Below are 22349 nucleotides of genomic sequence, written 5' to 3' on the forward strand. Positions count from 1 at the left end.
TATCCCACCAGACTTGTGCCTCCATCTCTTTGGGGAATTTCCAATGATGAAACTCCTTCCACTAGTAAAGATAAACAATTCTTATATGAGTTGCCAAGGATTTAGAGAGCTGCCTAAGACACAGAGTTTAGTGACCCAGTCACTTTCACATAGTTTGTATGAATCATAGGTGAGAGTTGAATCTAGATCTTTCTGTTTCTAAGGCCTTTATAGCACAGATGCCTCTCCATATCAATATTTTCAGTTAATTAAAAATAATTATATTAAGCATTTCAAATTTCAAAGGATACATTTACTCAGCAGCACTATAATGGAATAATTTTTAGTAACTTATTTATCATTCACTTCTGAATGTAAACTCTTCCACATATACATATGTTGATTTAACAAGAATGAAATTGGTGTAAATGACAAAAGAGGATGAGTAAAATATCTTTTAGGATATTAAATACTATTTTTTCCCTCATTTTGGTACAGGTATTGGTCTGAAATTTCTTACAGTAACTATGATCCTCATTCCTCAAATAAGACATTCCAACTTCCATCTTCAGGCATTTCCTCTGCCTATTCCCCATGTCTAAAATGCTTTTCCTCCCTGCCTTCTGGCTTCCTTCAAGTCCCAGCTAAAATTCTATCTTCTACAGGAAGAGTTTTTCTATTTTTCTTAATCTTAGTGCCCAGCTTGGTTGATTATTTCCAATTTATCTAGTATGTAGCTTGTTTGTACATAGTACTTAATCTCCTACATCTGATTGTGTCTCCTATAAATCTACAAAAGTAGTAGTTAATTTCCTACATCAGATTCAGAGTTCCTTGAGGAAAGGGATTATCTTTTTTTAACTTTGTATCTTTAGTGCTTAGCACAATGCCTGGTGCATAGTGTAAAGACTGAAATTCTAGGGAGACAGTATTTTTCTTTTTTTTCTCTCTTTTTTCCCTTTAGAATATTTTTCCATGATCTCCCCCCAGCCCATCTTCCCTCCTCAATCTCAGAGACAACAAACAATTCCAGGTATCATGGGATATCAATACAGGTATCATTGTTTAAAACTTATTTCCATGTTATTCATATTTGCACTAGAGTGATCTTTTAAATCAACATCCCCAATAATATTCCCATCGACCCATGTGATTGTTCATATGTTTTTCTTCTGCCTTTCTACTCCTACAGCTTTTTCTCTGAATGTGAATGATGTTCTTTCTCATAAGTCCCTCAGAATTGTCCTGGGTCATTGCATTGCTGCTAGTACAGAACATTCTATTTTACCACAGTGTATCAGTCTCTGTGTATAATGTTCTTCTGGTTCTGCTCCTTTTGCTCTGCATCAATTCCTGGAGGTCTTTCCAGTTCACATGGAATTCCTCCAGTTCATTATTCCTTTGAGCACAATAGTATTCCATCACCAACAGATACCTCAATTTGTTGAGCCATTCCCCAATCGAAGGACATTCTCTCATTTTCCAAATTTTTTGTCACCACAAAGAGCACGGCTATAAATATTTTTGTACATGTCTTTTTCCTTATTATCTCTTTGGGGTATAAACCCAGCAGTAGTATGGTTGGAGCAAAGAGCAGGCAGTTTTTTTAAAGCCCTTTGTGCATAATTCCAAATTGCCCTCAAGAATGGTTGGATCAATTCATAACTCCACCAACAATGTCCCAATATTACCACACCCCCTCCAGCATTTATCAATTTCTTTTGCTGCCATATTGGCCAGTCTGGTAGGTGTGAGGTGGTACCTCAGAGTTGTTTTAATTTGCATTTCTCTAATCAGGAGGGATTTAGAACACATTTTCATGTGCTTATTGACAGTTTTTATTTCATCATGTGAAAACTAGAGGCAGTATTTCTTAATTTAAAATAATTTATTAATTTATCACTCAAGAAAATCTAAAGTAGCCAGTTGACCCCCTCCTCCACAATCTGAACAGATGTCTACATGCATAAATGACAAGGACAAAATGAGAGGAGCAAAAGAGTTCAAGGGGGCAAGAGATGGTGAACTCCTCTCACATAGGCCTCATATATACGTTTTTTGACCTCACCACACGGTCCCTCCTCTGGACATCCCAAGACATCTCTGATTGGTAAACAACCACCAAAGAATTGGAGTTAGAAACCCTAGCTCCTCTCTTATTACTTCATTATAGGAAAAGGTGGGTCTTTGTTCATACAAAGAAGGATGCCAACACACCCTTTCCTCTCCACCACATGGCTATAGTCTAAAATGGTGGCTAGAGCTTGCTGACTTCATTTAATCTTTCAAGTGGGTTAAGTAGTTATTCAGTCCTTTTATCTTTAACAATGCTTTTAGAAAAAGAGAGGTATAAACCCAGTTTCATAGCCTGGGGAAGAAAGTGTTTTAGCCTCAACTTGAGAGAGGTAATGGGGGAAAATGATTTTGTGATATTCAAATTTAATATTAATTTTCCATATTAGTAGGTCCTTAATAAATATTTGAATGACTAATTGGCCTAGATGGGAGTAAAGTATAAGAATAATGAAAAGATAGGAAAGGGTCAGGTTATGAAGAACTTTGAATGCCAAACAATGGATTTTATATTTGATCCTAGAAGTAATAAGGAGCCATGGAAGCTTATAGGGCATGAACAGGAGGGTATTGTAGCTTGAGACAGTTAAAAATGTGATTTAGGAAAACCACTTTGGCAGCTGAAAGAATGATGGATTGTAATGGGGGCAGACTTGAGATAGAGAAAGCAGTTAGAAGTATTTTGGGAGAAATATCTCTTCTTTAAGTTGATGCAGTAGGCTACTGCTGCCAAATAAATCTACCAAAACACAGAAATTATAGAAGTAAAAACCAAGGTTTTATTATGTGTAAGCACAGGTTTGGGAGTAGAAAAATAACTCTGAGAAAAATTTTTGGATCCTAATAAAGCTTTTTACAGACAAAATTACATCAGGGAGACAAAGAAATAATTTTTGACCCAAAGTTAACAAAAAAATAAAATAATAATCTCATATATCCCCCAAGGAAACAAACCTAGTTAAAGAGTCTATAGGTAAACTAAGTCAGATTACAAATTAAACTATATTTAGAAGGTTAGCAATGGGATGATTGATAGGGAAGATTTATATGCCTACAGAGTATAAGAGGAATCCTTCTACAAATAGCTAAATCTCTTCAGGAACCTCAAACTCACCTTGGCTTTTTATATGAGGAATGTCAAAAAAATTTTCCCTTACTGTTATTCCATAAGAGAAATTTTAGACAGAAAATATACAACAAAACAGGCCTCAATTATCCAAAATGTTCCAAGATGAATGGGATAATAAAAATCAATAGAATGAAATCAAAACTCAAAAATTATCATTAAAGAAATATAATTCAGTTGTCTAAGTGATGTCATGCAGGTCTGAAGTAGGGTTGTGGTTATATCATCATCTGAAAGGAGGCATCCAATAGAGATGTACTAACGGTAAGAACTACGGTATTTGGAAAAAGATTAAATGTGGATTTTAGAGAGAAAGATGATGAGTTCTGTTTTGGCTAAGTTGGGTTTGATATGTCTCCCTTTATGCACTGTATCTTCTAACCTAATCAGACCACTATCCAAGAACTATCTGCCATCTTCTACATCTTTGCATTTGTACGAGCTGTTCCTCATGTTTGGAATACTCTCCGTCTTCACCTTTGCCTTTCAATCATTTTCATGCTTCAAATCTCAGTTCTGGTACGATCTCCACATTACATTTTTGTGCTCTTGTTCTCCCTCTTTTCTTTGGGCAAAGTAGGCACTGGAATGATGGAATTGAATGGTGATCTACTCAGAAAAGTGTGATTATTCAATGTTTGTGGGATTTATAGCTAAACTCAACCAACCTTGAAGATCATCTCTAGCCCATTCACTCATTTTTCAGAGGAGTAACCCAATCCTAGAGAGTAAAGGGTTCCAATCTGGCTTAGGTAAAGCTTGTTGAGAAAGGATGGGAAATATTTTTATAAATAATTTTATTAGACTGTTTAAATATACCAAAAGTAGTAGTGTTAGAGGTGGGTTGGTAGAAGGCTAGGGATTGGAGATAAATCACTGAGGAGAAGGAGGAAGGATCAGAAAGAGAAGGATCTAGCAGAACTAAGAACTATGAAAGAAATGCCTGAAAAAATAATTTCTGATCAACAAATGAGGTTTAGATACAAAGTTTTTTTTGTAATAGGCTAGAAAAACATCAGTGAAAAATGAACTTAATGATTTTCATCATAACCAGAAACTGCAAATTAGGTTTTTTAAATAATCAAAGATGTTTCATATTTGTTTCTCAGTGTGTATCCGGAGAGGCAGGTCAAATGCTTTGATTAAATTTATAACAACTTATCTCTGTGAATCAGGATCCTCAGTCCTGTTCTCAATCAAATACCAAACAGGAATCCAACTGGAGTCTAAATATGATTTGCAGGTATCTCTTTGAAAAACTAAACCAAAAATAAAATTGTTAGTTGACAAGAAACAGGATTATTGATCTCACATTTGACTGTTTTGATAAGCATATAATACTTCTTATCATATATTAATGTCTTTGAAAAATTATTTTTCTTTCCTATATAGAGGAAACTCTAGAACCAATATCCTTTCATATTGAATATATTGATCAGAAAGTAAAAAGTTTATTGGACAACGAGGTGGCATAGTAGATAGAACATTGGGAAGAGAGTTGAGAAGACTTGAGATCAAATCCAGCCACAGACACTTACCAGCTGTATGAGTTTGGGTAAGTCGTTTAAAACTGGTATGCCTCAGTTTCCTCATTTGTAAATTAGAGATTATAATAGCACCTGCCTCCCAAGGTTGTTGTGAAGATCCAATGATAATAACTGTAAAGTGCTTAGTACAATGATGGGCATTATTATTATTATTAGTGAAAACCCAGGGTAAAGGAGACTGAAAAATGTGAACTTCTACCAGAGGCAAAGTAAATTATTCAAGGTTACACAAGTATTAAGAACAATATTCAAAATGAGGTTCTCCTTCTTCCAATCCCAAAGTTGTTCACATTATATTATTTATAAAAAGGAAAACTAATACATTTGAGTTAAAATGTTTTTTTCCCCCAGTGAATTCATTCAATTAAATTAGGTCACTGGAATGAAAATACAAAAGCATTAAACAAACCCAACATTCAAAAATTCCAGATTTATAAAAGGATTCATAATATATTCCTTGAATAGCCAGGGCCCCCATGGCATTTCAGACATGATTGATTTTACATATATTTCAGGATTATGTTTAATAGCTCTTAGTTTGACTTCTAATATGGGAGCATCCTGTACAGAGATGCTATGAATGTAGAGGCCTTGGGTCTCCCAAGATTAGTATAACTAGTTCTCCTCTAGCTATGTTGTCAAAATGTTGATATCAATTTGTTGGGTCCAAGGCTGCCTAGAAAGGATAATGTAGTATATGGGGGGGAGGGAAGGGCTTGAGTATATTTATGAATCTTCAAAGTAAATCTTCCTGTGTAAAATATATGTGCATGCATGCATGTATACACATATATACACACACATAAACATATATGTTTTATAGAGAAAAAGATGGCAAACCTAGAAAGCATTCACACTTTTTGAAGATAGATATTTCATGAAGGGAAGATATATTAAAGAGGTTGCTACATTTGGTCTATAAATGAAAACACAATGTGCAAGCTGAGATGTTTCCCTAAAATGCACCTGCCCTTTAAGAAGACTCTACTATAAGAGAACCAAGTATGTATATCTGAAAAATATTAAAAATTTTGGTTTCTTCCTGCCCTAACAGTCCTTTCATGAATCTAAGCTCCTTGAAGGCAGAAACTGTTTCACCCAGGATCTAAATCACTGCCTTGCACGTCATCAACATTAACTAGTGTTTATCAACTGATCTTTTCTAGAGCAAGGTTCAAGTCCTGGAATCACAAACTAATACTTGTATGAAGAGGTCGAATACATACAGATCAGTATTTTAGGTGAAGACACCAGAAAAACATATTTGACAAATTGGATTGGATTGCATCATCCAGGCACATGTAAATGGTATTTTTTTTATCTCACTAGTTAGTAAATATGAAATCATCAAAGCTGCCTTAGCTGAGATTTTACACTCCTCTCCTGAAAAGATGGCAGATGGGAATCTCTTGTCTTTTTACTGTAATTGAAGGAAGGTCCCGCTTTCGGCCTAAATGAACTTCTCATTTAAAAAAAAATTCAGGATATTTGTTAATGCTATCTATATTTGTAAGAAAGGGAGAAAAATCAGAGGGAATTAAGGACTCCTCACACTCATCAGGCATATTTTGGGAGACTATCTCCTTCGTGCGAGATGTGGATTGTATCTTCAACCTGAGATTACTGTGTATGCTTGAGATCAAGTTTCTAGGGTAATTCCAACCAAGGCAATGAGCTCACTCCTGGCTGCACATTTGTCATCTCACCGTTGTGATACATCTGGGTCAGTGGATTCTCTGGCCAGCAGAGAAGGGTGAAGAGCTTTAAGAATGAATGATTTAGAGAAATCTTCCATTATCTGAATTGGAGAAGAACCAGCAACTACTGCCACTTCTCTAATTTGGAGATTCTAAGGAACAAAAGATCTCTACTAAAGTCCTTCTCTGGTGGCACATTCTGGCATATTTAACCAAGCTGGAAAGGCTTCAGATATGGGCCAGGAGACAAACTGCATGTCATCTGAGGACAAGTCTACCAAAGTTCAGAAGAGGTTTATCACCAGCTTAACAACAAGGTAATGAGTTTTCTCAATATAATAACTTGTCTTCGTGACCACCTAAGTCAAAGAGGGTTTGAAAATGTCTCAGTAAAGGAGGTACCAAAAACAAATAAACTGCAGGTTTTGGAAATATTATGGTAGAAACTTTTAAACTACTATCTTAAAAAATATTTTTTGCTCTGGACTTTTTGACTTTATTAGAGGAAGAGAACATGTAATGAAGAGACCCTTCTCCTAATAATTTTTTGTACGTGCCTTACAATTTGGAGTTTCACTGTACATTACTCTCCTTCCAACATTCTGAGATTCAGGCAAGCTGGCCATCTCACTAGTCCTCGAATGGGATACTCTCCCATCTCTAGCATTTCACATTAGTCACTCCCTCCTTGCCTTCTCCTCAAAGTAGTCCTTTCTTTCTTCAAGTCAAAGCTCCATAATCACCTTCTTCATGATGCTTTTCTCAATACCCTTTGTTAGTGCCTTTCCTCTTAAACTGCCTTATATTTATTATCTTTGCTATTTAAGAGCAGGTAGATGGCACAATGGCTAATGGGCCTGAGTTGGATTTTGGAAAACTCATTTTCCTGCACTCAAATTTAGGCTGAGACACTTGCTAACAGCTGTGTGACACTGAGCAAGTCACTGAACCCTGTTTGCCTTAATTTCCCCATCTGTAAAATGAACTAGAGAAGGAAATGAGAAACCACTCCAATATCTTTGTCAATAAAACCCCAAATGGAGTCATGAAGTGTAACACATTACAGCATAACAACAAATACTTATATTTGTTCTATATATCTTTATAGATTTACTTATTTTCTCATGCATTCAAATGACATATCCTGGACATGATGTTATTCTTGATATTAGTATCCCCAACACTTAGCACTCACAGAGTGTCAAGCACACAGTAGGACATTACAACATTTATTCATAGAGAGTAGTCTGGGCCATCAAAGTCACACAAGTTTTTTAATAAGAAATCATTTAGTGATCCTGGGCAGGTCACTTGACCCCCATTGCCCACCCTTACCACTCTTCCACCTAGGAGCCAATACAGAGAAGTTAAGGATTAAAAAAAAAAAAGAAATTCATTTAGGCTGAAAAAGGTAGCAGGGCCCTTCCTTCAGTCATAGATCCTTACAACAACACTAGGAGGTAGGTACTAGTATTATCACCATCTGTCTGAGGAAGAAAATGAAGAAGACAGAAGTGAAATGTCTTGTCCAAGGTCACATGGGTAGTAAGTGATTGACATGGAGTGAAACCCAGGTTCTTTGAGTCTCAAACCAAGGCTCTTTCCACTGGGTCTTTCCACTTTGACTCACCTTCTGGAACTACCTTTGATAAATTATCTGTTGTGACATAGCACCTCTCAGTATTCTGTTTTGATAAAACAGCATTTATTGTATCAATTCTTACTACTATCTTCTCAGATTTTCAGGTATCTATTCTACGATTTCCTTCTAACAGGAAAAAAAGGAAGACAAGACAAGCAGAGGTGACTGGTGATTTCCTGCTCAGGAGGACTAAGACCTGGCATATGTATCAGAGATATATATTCTCTAACCAGGGCAGAGATGATCAGGAACTCCCTGAAACCTGTCAAATCTGATGATCACTACCCTTTTCCAAGGACTCACTTGGGAACAGACGTTATCCACAGAAGCAATGTAGAAAGTCTTCCGAGGGATTATGAAGTCTGGGACTAGAATGCTTTAGAGACTGAAGTGATGTTTTCATCATGACTAGTGATTGAAGAAGGTAGGTGCTTAAGACAAAAATGGATGTGAAAAATGAACAGCTGGTTAAGATGGATTTGTATTCCTGTACGACAGCTTAAGAGGAATGATGGACTCTTGACCAGAGGTGAAGTAGACCTCAAGAGAATGAATAAAAATGCACTTGACTTGAGTTCTTAAGGCTTTAAATTGAAAATAGAATGCAAGGGGGTGGAGAAATGGTCCACATGCTCACCTGCCAACTCAGAAATCAAATTTTAAGTAGCAGATATGATATGAGGGGGAAGAAAAAAAAGATTACAAGACATGACCAGAAAATAATACCTAAGAATAAAGAAAAAACCCTCTCTGACACAGAGATACCAGTACCAGGATCCCAAAGACATCAAAGAAGGAAGAAAAGCACAAAAATATTTATAAGAGCTCATCATGGTGGCAAAGAATCGGTAACTAAGGGATTGCTCATCATCTGGGGAATGGCTAAACAAATTATAATATATAAATGTAATAAAAGTATATTGTGCTCTAAGAAACACCAAAAGGATGGTTTTTTAAAAAAAACAAACCCTGGGAAGGCTTGTGTGCAAGGATTTAGAGAGAAATAAGCAGAAGTAAGAGAACAATTGTAACAACACTGTAAAAGTCCTTTGACCAAAATAATTTTTGATCATGACTCCAGAGGTCTAATGATGAAGAATGGAAATTTGTTACACTAGAATGACCAGGAGCATCAACACACACAATTACTATTTTACTTTGAAAATTAAAAAATACCACATTGATACTTTCTTTGCTTTATGGATTAAAAGCACACTGTCAATTTACATAACCTAATCCGCTGAAGTATTCTTAGATTTCAGTCCTTCTGCTGTTAAATAAAGCTCAAAAGAAACAAAGGCTGGATTTATAGATTTAGGAATTCTCTGCTGAGATGTGATAACTGAAGCCAGAAGCATGACTGAGCTCAAGGGAAAGAGTATCTACAATAGAAAAGGGTACAAAGATTGAAGGATCCCACACTTAGAGAAAGAAGGAGGAAGATGATTAACTAGCAAAGGGCAAGGAATAGTTGGACATGAATTAGAAAAACTGCAAGAAAACAGGATCATGGAAGATCAAGAAAAAACATCTAAGAGGAGATGGTCCAATAATATCCAAAGCTCAAGGAGGATGAGAATGTGGAAAAGATTATTAGGGTTTGGCAATTAAAAGTTAAATCTATGAATTCCAGCATGGAGCAGGTTTTGAATTAGTACAGGTTTGTTGAATATTATTGCTAAATGGTGTGTTGGAAACCAGAGCCAGACTGGAGAGGGTAGAGCAGTAACTGGATTGTAGGAAGTAGAAACAATAAGTACACATTACTTGTTAAAGGTTTAGTAATGAAGTGGGTGGGATCGAAAAATGAATAAACTTTTTGGGGAGGGTGGGTAGGGAGGATCTGAAATAAAGCTTCATTATCTAAAGCTCCTTTCATTGAAAATCACATACAAACCTATTACTAGGCTTTTTTAAAAAAACTGATGAAGATATAGAGACGGGCACACTGCTGGCAAATTCAAGAAAGTAAAAATCTTTAATTATTGATTAGAGCCCAGAACTGTGATTTCACTCCCATAGGGAACCCCTAGATGAAGAAACTCCTTTTACCAAAGCATGCTGACAGTGCCCTCTCTGAAGCTGGCAATTTTAAAGAGTTGCCTAGAGAACTAAGAGGTCAAATGATTTTCCCTGAGTCATGGAGCCAAGATGTATAAGAAGAGAGATCTCTCCTTTTTCCACACCAGCTATCCTGCTTTGAGACTTCTCTGGAACTCATCAACATGTCATCCTTCCCCAGGAAAATTATTACTAGGAAATCTCATCATGCTACCAGATTGAATCTGCCTGGTTGACACACCTTCTCAGTCTCCTCTGCCCTTCTGATTAGTCTGACCCTATGATTTGAGGATAGTGCTTCTATTTAAAGATGGGGCTTAGACCATTTTCCCCCTCATTTTCCACCAGTAGCACTGTTTTGGGACTTTTCTCAGGAACTCTCCAACATATGCCAAGCTAGTTTCCTTCTTCTCCCACCCACTTGTCAGCTTCCTTTTATATGTTATCTTCACCTATTGGATTGTAAGCTCAATGAAGACATGGGCTTTGTATTTAATGTCTTTGTCTTTGTTTTCTAATACTTACACAAGTCCCTTGTATATACTAGATGCTTAATAAATGTTTAGTAACTGACTAGGATTTGAATACAAGGCTTCTGGGTTTGGAAGTCTGCCCATTAGGTCAGTGCCTGACACTAAATAAGTCTTTAATTAATGTTTTATCTATTTCTTTCCATTATGGAACTCTGCCTCTCAGTTATCATTAAGGTATTAAAATAAGTAATAATAATTTGCATTATACACAACAGTGCTCAAAATTATAGTTGAAGACATCTGTGTCAAAATGAAAGAAATTGCAATAAGCTATTCTGGGTGCCTGATGGCCTTGCTATTGATGGTTACTTTTCTGCAAATCATGAAACACCACAATTTCTAAAGAATCACAATGGAGGGTGACCCAAAGGGCAAGGAAGAGACAGCCTCTTCTTAGAGCACTACATCAGTGTGACTTATTATGGCAGGCTTAAGTAAGCTGCAGCATATCAATGCTGACTGTTAAACAAGAAATGACACCTAAAGATAAAAGATAGCCTCTAGGAAATAGATTATTGGAAACAGAGGTGGGTCAGTCATGTTGCAAAGAGCCCTTCCTAAGCAGGCGCCAATCTGTCTTTCCAGTCTTGTTCTGCTACACTGATCACTTTTATATACTCTTTAGTATCACCAGGCTAGCCTGCTTGCTGTACCAATCAGCTAGGTAGATGTTACCTTTGCATTCTTGCCTTTAATCGTCTCTTAAGAATCTCTAATTTCCTTCAAAGCTCATTTCCATTACCAGCTCCTACATAAGACTCTCCATCATCCTGCCCCACCACCCTCCAGTAGCTAATATCTCCCTGAACTTCCTCCATCAATATCCATACTTTTTTTTAAGTGATGAGTGATATAAGGAACTCCCATTGAAGCAGATCCCTCTACCAAAGCAGATTGGAAGCTTTTCTGCAATGTATCATCTTGGAGAAATGTTTGAATACTGAAAGGAAGGTCACCTAGCCAGTATATGTCAGAGGTGGGACTTGAATATGAGTCTTCCTCGCTCTATCCATCCTTCTCATTAATTATATGTATGATCTCAAATGACTTTGCATTTATTTCATATGTACTTAATTATCTCCCCCCAATAAACTATAAAGCATCCAAGACTGATTTTCTTGTTCTGGTTGTGGCACAAGTGCCTGGTCCATATAGGAGACTCTTCATAAATGATTAACAGTCCAAGTGCTATGGTCCTATGCAGGAATTATAATAAGAAAAAGGGTTGGCTTTCTATGGAAGATTTTAAGGTAGTACATGGAAAAGAACTGCACAAGATGAAAAGATGTAGGTTGGTTCTGAGCTATGTTTTATTAGAGGGAATGGCCACACATAAGAATGGAACCTCCATTAAAATGTCAAGTCATTATAAGAATTGATTCATTCTAATCAACATCAGTTGAATGACCAGAGAAATGAAATCCAGATGGTTATGTTTAAAAATGCTGGCCATTGGGGTCAACCAAATGGCTCAGTGAATTGAGAGTCAGGCCTGGAGATGGGAGATCCTGTGTTCAAATCTGACCTCAGATATTTTCTAGCTGTGTAACCATGGGTATGTCACTTAACCCCCATTGCCTAGCCCTTACTGCTCTTCTGCTCTGGAACCTATACAGATTATTGATTCTAAAGTGGAAAGTAAGAATTAAAAAAAAGATTTCCTACCATCATGCTAGCCCATTTTTACAGTCATCAAAGGGCTTGACCTAGTGTTCTTCCAATAGTGTGGAACAGAAAACTTTGTCAGCTGCTAACTGGCATGCAATAAATGCTAACGTTTTACTGCTGGGTTATGAGTTCAATTAGTAGAGACAGTGGTACCCACTGAGCTTCTACCTCATTTCTGTATTATGCTGTATTACAGAAATGGTATTAAAGAATGGATAGCTCTGCACAGTAAGTGGCTAGAGAGCTAGACTTAGAAAAAAGCTGTATATGTGATGATATACTTCATCTTGTTGAGCTTAAGTTTTCTCATTTATAAATTCCCCAGAGATAAGCTAGCATTCATATGATCTTTCAGAGCTTACAAAAAGCTTCACATAAGTTTTCTCATTTGATTCTAACACTGAGAGATAGGCAATATCATCATTCCCTTTACAGGAGGAAACTGAGGTTGAGATGTTGCGACTTGCTAGATAACATAACTAATAAGTGTTCCAAGACAAGACCTAACTGCAAATACAATGTCTTATCTACCAGGACATTACAAACAGCTGGGTAATGGATAGATCCCCAGACTTGTTCAGGAAAATTCATCTTCCTGAATCCAAATCCAGCCTCAGGTACTTATTAGCTGTATGATCTTGGATAAGTTACTTAAATCTGTTTGCTTCAGTTACTTATCTGTAAAGTAAGCCGGAGAAGGAAATGGCAAACCATTCCAATGTCTTTGCCACGAAAACCCCAAAAAAGGTCCCAAAGAGTCAAATATGACTGAGATGACTGAACAAGAACAAAGGACATCACTCTCAGGGCCATCTTAAGGCTCAAACTGGATAATGACTGAAACCGCGTGTGTGAAGGGGAGAAATGTAGAATGAGGCAAGATGGCTAAAAAAGAACCAGGTTATGAGGTTCAAATAAGACTAGAAAAATGTCTATTACTGTTTCATCATCACTTTCATTATTATGACATCTGTTGTAACATGGTTAATTCTGGCTTTCCACTCTAAGGTCCAAGCTTATTAGATCTATGCTCCTCTCCCCTTAGGGTTCTCAGGATAAACAGGGGTTTATGGGTATCTTTTTGCTTTGCCATCAATTCAAGCCCTCACCAGTCATATTTCACTTACTCTAAAGGACCACTATCTATCACTCTGGTTTGATTTAGCCACTTAACATAAATTGGCTTTTACAAAGGGCTATTGACTGCACAGATATAACAAGAATTTAGAAACCTTTCCCCCATGCTTTAGGAGCTCAATATTCCCTACTTTACCTCTCTCCTTGGGAAGGATAAGACTGGGAATTTAGCTCAGATCCTACATAGCATAAATCCCACTAAGTTCATGGCCAAAAATAGCATGACAGCCTGACAAATATTTCCATTGGTCTGAAATTATCAAGTTCACCCAAAGATTGCTCCTTGTTCTGTGGGACATTAGCGCTGTTCTGGATAGGAAGCCTTGCTTGGGCTCTGACTCCTGGTTTCCTATGGCTTGCCCTCCCAACCTTTCAAAATGCTCAAAATCAAAGTCTACACTCTCTTCGTGAGAAAGATTGAGTGAAGGATTACTGGGATCTCACAGAAGCAGAGAGACCGTAGCTGAATTTGAAGTCTTCCTAAATGCCTACACAGCTGATCAAGAAGCATTCTCTTCAATGTGGCACCAAGTTAGCTAAGGATGTTGAGGATCATTAACAAAGGTTGCCTACCAGGAGAAAAGTGCTTCAGCCCACTACCAGTTGCAGAATGCCCATGCCTCTTCCAGTCTCTGATAACTAGCAGTTACATGGCACTTTAAAATTTGCAAATCACTTCACAAATATTATCTCAGTTTATCCTCACAACAACCCTGGAAGTCAGGTGCTATTATTATCCCTATTTTACAGTTAAGAAAACTGAAGCAGGTGGATATTAAATTACTTTTCCAGGGTCACACAACTAGATAATGTGTGAGGTTGGATTTCAGCTCAGGTCTTCCTGTCTCCAGGTCCAACACTCTCTCCACTATACCACCTGTTCAATGCATGTTATATGACAGTGGGAAAGTTCTTTAATTTCTTGGGCCTTGGTCAGTTCTGTGCTCTTCCTCATTAAGTTTCCTCAATCCACAAATGTGAGAAAATTATTTCAGTATGATTCATTATCATTTGAATTTATTTTATTACTTTAATATTTCAAAGATCTATGATTTTATAAATTTAGTTACTAAAAAGCACAGTCCCTCTACAATGCTGTAGGAAGTTAGCAAATACAAAAACAGTCATCAATGCTATGGTGTCACTCTGGAAAGAATTATCTAATGGAGTGTCCCTATTATTTGTTCTCCCTGTGAGGTTAAATATTTTAATCAATGACTTGGATAAAGGCATAAATGGCATGTTTTCCAAATGTCCAGAAGATACCAATCTAGGAGGCATTACTAGCCTACCAGATGACAGAATCAGGATTCAAAAAGATCCCAATGGACTAGAACATTGGGATGGATTACCCATACCAAAATAGCTATAATGGTAGAAATTTCAATAAGGAAGGGTTCACTTAGCTCATGATCTCATAGTCTGACAACTTTAGCAGATTAGAGGCACTCGTGCTAACTGTTGATATTTTTTCCCTTCTGGAGGGCATTGAAGCAGCAGAATTTCTCTGACACATTAACACAAAAGCTAATCCACAGGGAAGTCCCAAGAGGTGGTTGGATAACAGCATTCTGCCAGGACAAAGGCCTGTTCAAAAGGTTACCATTCTATCCTCTTCAAACAGAGGAGCCTTTAACCATCTTTTAAGAAGGCACCAACTTGCCTACTGAGTCAGCTACCTCCTCTCCATCTAAGTTACTGAAATGTGCTTTTGGTTCAGTATCAACTGACGTTTCCAGGGAAAACTCAATTACTGTAACCAACTCACACTAAGTAGCATAGGAACAAAAAGGTAATTTAATCACTAAAGTTCAGAAAGGTATTTAGGGAAAGTATTTGTCCTTTAATTCTTTCTACGGAAGGAAGGAAGGGTTACTCTGGTTGGAGTGCCATCATAGGGATCCCACCAAGCCTTCATGGTCATGCATCCAGGTCATCCAAGCAACCTCCAGAGCACCAATCCCATTGCCCTGTGATCCTGCCTAAAGGCTGTCCTCACCACAATATAAAAGGACAGACACATACTCAGATCAGCTCAGGTTAGGCTCGAGTGAGTTGCCAGTAGCAAGAAATGCCAATGAACAGGAAAAAGAATAGAAAGGCTTTCAGAAAATCAATACCTGTTATCTGAACTAGGCCCACTATCAATGAAGAGAAATAGGTGTGAATGAATAAGGCAAAAATGTTCTGAAACAGAGATCCCAAGGGTGGAAATCATCCCTGGCTGCTGCTAGAATGCAAAATAGGAAGCTATGGCAGAGTTGGGGGGGTGAGTGTAGGGGTGGTTTGTTTTGTTTCTTGTTTTTTAATAATTAAAAATATGGGTGGGGGTGTCAAGCAACATAGGATAAGTAGGAGGTCCAAAAGAAAGTAGAACCTGAGTTGAAAGGATCAAGAAAAAAACTAACTGTATTCCTTTGACATCATATATAATAAGAGTATTAGTAATAACTAGCATTTACATAGCACTTTAAAGTTGGCAAAGTACTTTATAAATACCTCATTTTATCCTATTAATAATGCTGGAAGGTAGGTGCTATTATTAATTTCATTTTACAATAAGGAAACCAATTATCTGAGACTAGATTTAAACTCAGGTCTTCTTGACTCCAAGCCCGGCAGTCTCTCTACTGTGTCACATAACTGTACTCTCAGTTTTCTGTTCCTCTCAGTTTTCTCATCCATAAAATGGGAGTTTAAAATAAATGACCTTTAAGGTCCCTTCCAGGTATAAATCTATGATCTATTGGTCTATGATAAAAAATATTAGTGGGGAAATTTTTTAAAAGTCCATAAAATTAAAATGTTTTAAAAAACCACAAAGAAAAAGTAAATAGATCAATTTTTTTTAATAAATGAAAAAAGCTAAAACATAAACAATAGATAGAAGAAACAGAACCAATTCAAGCCAAATGTAAGGGAAAAACTTCCTAACTTAAGATTACACACTTTTTTCCATACTAATAAATACTCTAACTCAACCAGCATTCCTTTCATTATGAGATTATAGATGTTATCTTAAATCCCATGGATCTGAGACTCCCAGTGACCAGCTAGCTACTAAGTATGAGCTCATTCTGTATAACACTTAAAAAAGAATCATTTGTAAATAAATAGCTGACAAACACTTTTTCAAAAGAAGGAATGCACACATTCCTTTAGTCTATTTTACTAACATTCTATGTCTTCTTGATTCAATTTTTGCCATAGGAAATATTTTTAAATTATTGCACATTGCAAATTCATAATAAAAGTCTTTTCATTCATTCACTTATAACTAATTCAAACTGTTGTCTGTATTAAAAAAAAGGATTCATCATGTTTCCTAATTTTTAAGATATTTAACTTGCAACTATAACAAGATAGGGACTTCTACTCCCCATATTTTGATGCTTAATGGAAGTCACTTTGTGTTCACAAAAATTTTAATAGTAGAGTTCAAGTTCTGATAGGTCTTAAGCCAGAAGGTGTCAAGGATAAGTGCAATGACAGACTATTCACCAATCATTCCAGAGCAAGTTAACTAAGGATGCAGAGGTTTATTATCAAATAGTTGCCCACCAAGGAATATATTTCAGCCAAAGCAATTCACGAAACCAATCTGTATCAGTGGAAGAAGTATCCACATGCAAGAAAAAAATCTTTCAAACAATTAAAGTGGAAATATTTGGGTGCAGAAAAGATTATAGTGCACAAAATTTGTCACCCTGAATTAATACTTTTTCCCTCGTATTTGTTTTATTCGAATATGTTAAAGAATTAATTCCAACTATCTTCCTTAGGTCTACCACAGACTTCTGCTATTTAACTTCAACTAATCCCTGATTGTAGTAAGGAAATAATTTTACAATTCCCTAATCAATTCCCTGCCCCACTCCAAAGTGACTCTTCCAAATTTTCTCTTTTTTCTTTGAGTCTTTCAGGATATTTCCTCCCTCCATGCTCTAAATTGAGGCTATTCATTAAGATCTCTCTCCTCTCCCTCATCTCACAACCCTCTGAAACCATTCACATTTCTCCTTCACTACAGTCTCTACTAAAGATGTAGCCCTTTTTATCAACCAGGCCAATCTTTTTACATGCACTCTTGATTACATTCTTTGTAATTTTTATCAGATAATCCCCAACACCATTTTTGATCACCTTTTAAGCCTCAATCTTCCCTATATGCTGTCTCCTTACTCACTATCTACAAATACATATAAAAAATACTCACTAGAACCTATCTCTCTCTTTCCCACCTCATCAAAACTCTTGTATCTGTCCTTGTTGCCCCTTCTCTCATTCTTTTCTAAACTTTCTGGAATCTAGGTCCAGTTAGAAATCACTGGCCATAATTCATTTGAGAGGTAGTGAAGATGTGAACATGGGTGGTTATCGATGTGAATGGACAGAAGAGAATGAAAATGAGAGATGTTTTGGTAAAAGGAATTTGATTATTTCGTAACTGATGAGATACAGGGACTGAGTGAGAACAAAGAGTTGAGGATGATGCTTAGAGGTTGGGAACCTGGGTAACTGGCCTCCAACTTCATCATTTAACTGAAACCTCTCTCTCCAAAGTTACCAATGGCCAAACTTAACAACCTTCTCTCAAATCACAATTAATCCTTGATCTTCCTCCATTATGGATGCCATCAACCAAATCCTCTAAGACATAGTCTTCTCTTGAGATTTTCATAATATAATCTCTTGGTTTTCCTCCTACATGTGTAACCACCACTTTTAACTTTTTTTCTGCTAGATCTTCAGTAGAATCACTAACTATAGGTGTCCTACAAAGGCTCTGTCCAGAGCTCTCTTCTCTGTTCAATTCTGTACTCCCTGACTTGGTGATCTCATAAGTTCCCATAAGTTCAACTTTCATCCCCTTGTTGATAATCTGGGATCTATTTTTCTAGCTTTAGTCTCCCAGATGAGCTTGAGTGCCACATCATCATTTATCTACTATGTATTTCAAATGAGATATCCACTAAGCATCTCAAACTCATTCTGTCCAGAATAGAATTCATTATCCTTTTTCTCAAACTCACCCTTCTTCCACATTTATATATTACTATCAAAGGCACCAATATCCTTCCCATCACTCAGGTTTCCAACCTCAGCAACATCCTCAATTCTTAGTTCTCACACAACCAATGCATCTCTAACAATTGCTAAATATTTTAATTTCTTTTACAAAACATCTCTCACATAAGTTCCCTTTCCTCCATTCACATAGATATCAGTCAAGTCCAAACCCTCATCATCTCTCAAATCCATTATGGCCAGAGTCTTCAAATTGGAAGCCCTGACTTCTCTTCTCACTTCTGTCTCTCCATCCTCCACGTAACTGCCAAAGTGGTTTTCCTAAAGCACAAGAAATACCATTTGTTGATGCTGATGAGTCATTTCAGTCATGTCCAAAACGTGACCCCATTTGAAGTTTTCTTGGCAAAGATACTGGAGTGGTTTGTATTTCCTTCACCGGCTCATTTTACAGATGAGGAAATTGAGGCCGGCAGGGTTAAGTGATTTTCCCAGGTTCACATAATTAGTGTCTGAAGCTGAATTTGAACTTATGAAGATGAGTCCTCCTGATTTCAAGCTCAGTGCTCAATCCATTGAGTCACCTATGTGCCCAAGTAATACTATGCCCCTGACTCATTAAATTCAATGACTCTCTAGTATCTCTAGGAGCTAACTGAACATCTTCATTTTGGCATGTAGAGTTCTGTTCAACCTGGTCATTTCTCAACTCTCAGGCTTTTTTCACATTACTACCCTCCAGCCTCAGAAGTACAATCATATTGGTCTACATGCTAATCCTAACATATGAGATAACTCATACCTTCATAGTAGATTACATTCTCCTTCCTTACTTTTACTTCTTAAAACCCTTGGGTTCCTTCAAGACAGCTCAAATGCTATGTGGTAGCTAGGTGTTTCACTAGATAAACCCCTGGGTCTGGAGTCTAGAAGATATGATTTCAAATTCTTCCTCAAACATTTACTGTGTGGCCCTGGTCAAATCATTTAAACTCTATAGCTCAGTTTCCTCAACTTTAAAATGGAAATAATAATAGTACCTATCTCAAAAGATTGCTTTGATAATTAAATTAGGAATATTTGTAAAAGCACAGTATTTGGCACATAATAGGTGATTAATAAATGCTTGTTTCCTTCTTTTCTCCCTTTCTTTCCACAGAAGTCCTTTCCTATACCTTTCCCTCAGTTGCTAATTCTTTCTTTTAAAGACTATTTTCAATCTTTCATAAGGCAACTAGAAGGCTCAGTGGCTAGAGCTCTGAGTCTACAATCAAGAAGACCTGAGTTCAAACCTGGCCTAAGATTCTGACTAGCTATGTGTCTTTGGGCAAATCACTTAACTTCTGTCTGTCTCAGTTTCCTCAACTGTAAAATGGGGATCATAATAGCACCTCTCTTCCAGATTCAATGAAAGGATTAAATGGGATATGTATAAAGGCAAAGTGTCTGGCACTGAGTAAGCACTTAAAAAGATTTCCTTCTTTCAGCAGAAAGAGGGAAGAAAACAACCTAAAAATGGCATTCAAATTTGTTCAGGTAGAGAGATCTATTAAAGCTTTGGGCAGTTAGGAAGTGGGCACAATAAGATAAAACAAATTTGAAAGACTATCTTTAGCAACTATTACCCTTAATTCTTGAGGGCAATAGAAGATTGTCTATACATCAAGAGTTGGATAGCTTTACATAATTACTGAAAAGAAATATAGGGCATGAGGAACAGTATATGAAATCAGAGATCTGGGATCAAATCCTTCTGACTCATTCTAGTCATGTGACCATGGCCAAATCATTTATTTGACTAAGTTATAGTCACCAGTGAACAGTGGTGAAGGGAGAATCCACACATGGATTTATACTGATAAGATCACAAGCCCAGAAAAAATGGGATATTTCTCTCTCCTTTCTCTTTCACTCTTCTCTCATCCCTAAATTTTAGAAACATCTAATTTTCTAGTATACAGCATGTCTTTAATATTATGCCTACCTTCTTCTCTATCTACAACAAAGGAGGGAGAGCATATCTGACTACAAATTAAAATGCTCTTTCATGCACAATGGTGTTCTTCATAAGAACTCCTCAGCATCTTAAAACATAAATAAGTAGTGTACCCTTCATTTATTGCGCAAAATGGAAAGACAAATCTCCCCTGCTAAAGAAACCATAACAAAGCATTTCCTATAGAACTTTTTATAAAGCTGCAATTGTTGCCGTCTGCAAAGGTGAAAGAGATATACATAGAACACTACAGAGATTTTTGGAATACCTCTTAATTGAACCCCAACTGCTCAATTTCAAATCCCTCTATAACTAAGTTAAGAGTTAAGGCAGCTTTTGGAATACCTCTTACTCTAACTCAGAATGGCTCAATTCCAGTTCCCTCTATAACAAAGTTGAATTAAGGCAGTAGTAATTACAAATTAGTTTCTAAATCCTCATTTAAAAAAGCTTGACTTTCAGTTCTGAAATTGTGGAAGGAGAAAGAATTCCTGAGGGAAGCAAGTGATGATGGAGGCCAAGAGGGAGGGACCAGGGAAAGGGCTTTTCAAACTGTATTAAAGGATTAAAGCATAAAAGCTTTGAGTCATTATCTTCTCCTTTATCACCTTGGCTGGGACACAAGTTGAGAAGTCTGAGATAATTCAAATTAAAAGTCAACAACTGAACAATAATATCAATAAGCAGTAAGAACAAAATTAAATACCTATAATTTTAACAAAAATGATCCTGCTTCATCTGGGTGAATTCTCTTTCTATAATAGAAGGTTTTCAAGTAGGCTGTAGGTCATAAATGAACTAATTAAAGTACCATTTCTGGCAATGATTACCTTTCAAAAGATAACCAGTCATAGAATCCACAAAAATTCTTAAAGGAAAAACTCCATTATCAGTAATGTGAGTTTCTCCATAGAATGTTCTAATTTTTTTAATTATTATTATCTTGTTTCACATCTTCCTTATTTCCGAAAATATGCCTTCATGTTCCCCTATCAGAACGTCATTCTATATAATAATAGGGAATGAAAAATATATTTCAATTAAACTAACCAACAACAACAAACCAATCAACTGTATCTCTTGCTATTTTAAATATTATTTTAAGAGGAAGATATACAAAAGGTATTGTCAAATGTTTTCTAACATCCCTATAATTTGAAACCCCACTAACAGAAATCTCTCATTTATATTCAAATATAATAGCTCGAGAGAGGCAGTATGGAAGAGGGGTAAAAGACCATTCTTAGGGTCAGGAAAACCTGGGTTCAAATTCTGTCTCTCCTAGATCCTGGATGTGATACCCCAAACCAACCCAAAGTTAATCTTTCAGTGTTCCCAGCTACCTCTCCAACTAACTACTAATTGTAGACAGATGCTGTTCTTGTCTGATAAACAGTTTCATCACTAGACTTTTCCTAAGCTAATTAAATCACAAGTCCAAGCCAAAAACCAAAAAAACTGAAAAACAAAACCCCCAGATGTTCATAGCATAAAATTATATGTAAAATTGTAAAATTTAAGCAGCATTTTAACTGGTTCCTGGACCAGAGCAGATGTTGTCAAACATTCAGCCAATTAGTCATGTTCACTGCCCAATAGGACAGGCTCTTCTAGGGGAGGAGAACCTCCAACCCTGCTCTCAGAGACTTATCTGCCAGACTCCTCCCTTTGACTGGCTGCCCTGTAGGTGAAGTCACTTTTATCTCTCAGTTTAAGGACTAGTATAAATGATTCCAGTTAGATCAATACCTCTAAGCAGGGGACACTTTTAAGTATAATATGCCTTATCGGGCTTTCTCCATCACTTTCTTAAGTCTAAACAATCAACAAAACAATAAACCAAGCACTGATTTGTAGAGTTT

The 22349-nt window shown here is 36.7% G+C and overlaps 1 protein-coding gene across 1 annotated transcript in view; it reads right to left on the minus strand.

Annotated features, from left to right (window-relative positions):
• ACSS3 (acyl-CoA synthetase short chain family member 3) overlaps nt 1-22349 on the minus strand; it is a 248451-nt gene that overhangs the window by 203717 nt on the left and 22385 nt on the right. The gene's annotated exons all lie outside the window — the stretch shown is intronic.

This window comes from Gracilinanus agilis, chromosome 5 (assembly GCF_016433145.1).
Source record: "Gracilinanus agilis isolate LMUSP501 chromosome 5, AgileGrace, whole genome shotgun sequence".
NCBI lineage: Eukaryota > Metazoa > Chordata > Mammalia > Didelphimorphia > Didelphidae > Gracilinanus > Gracilinanus agilis.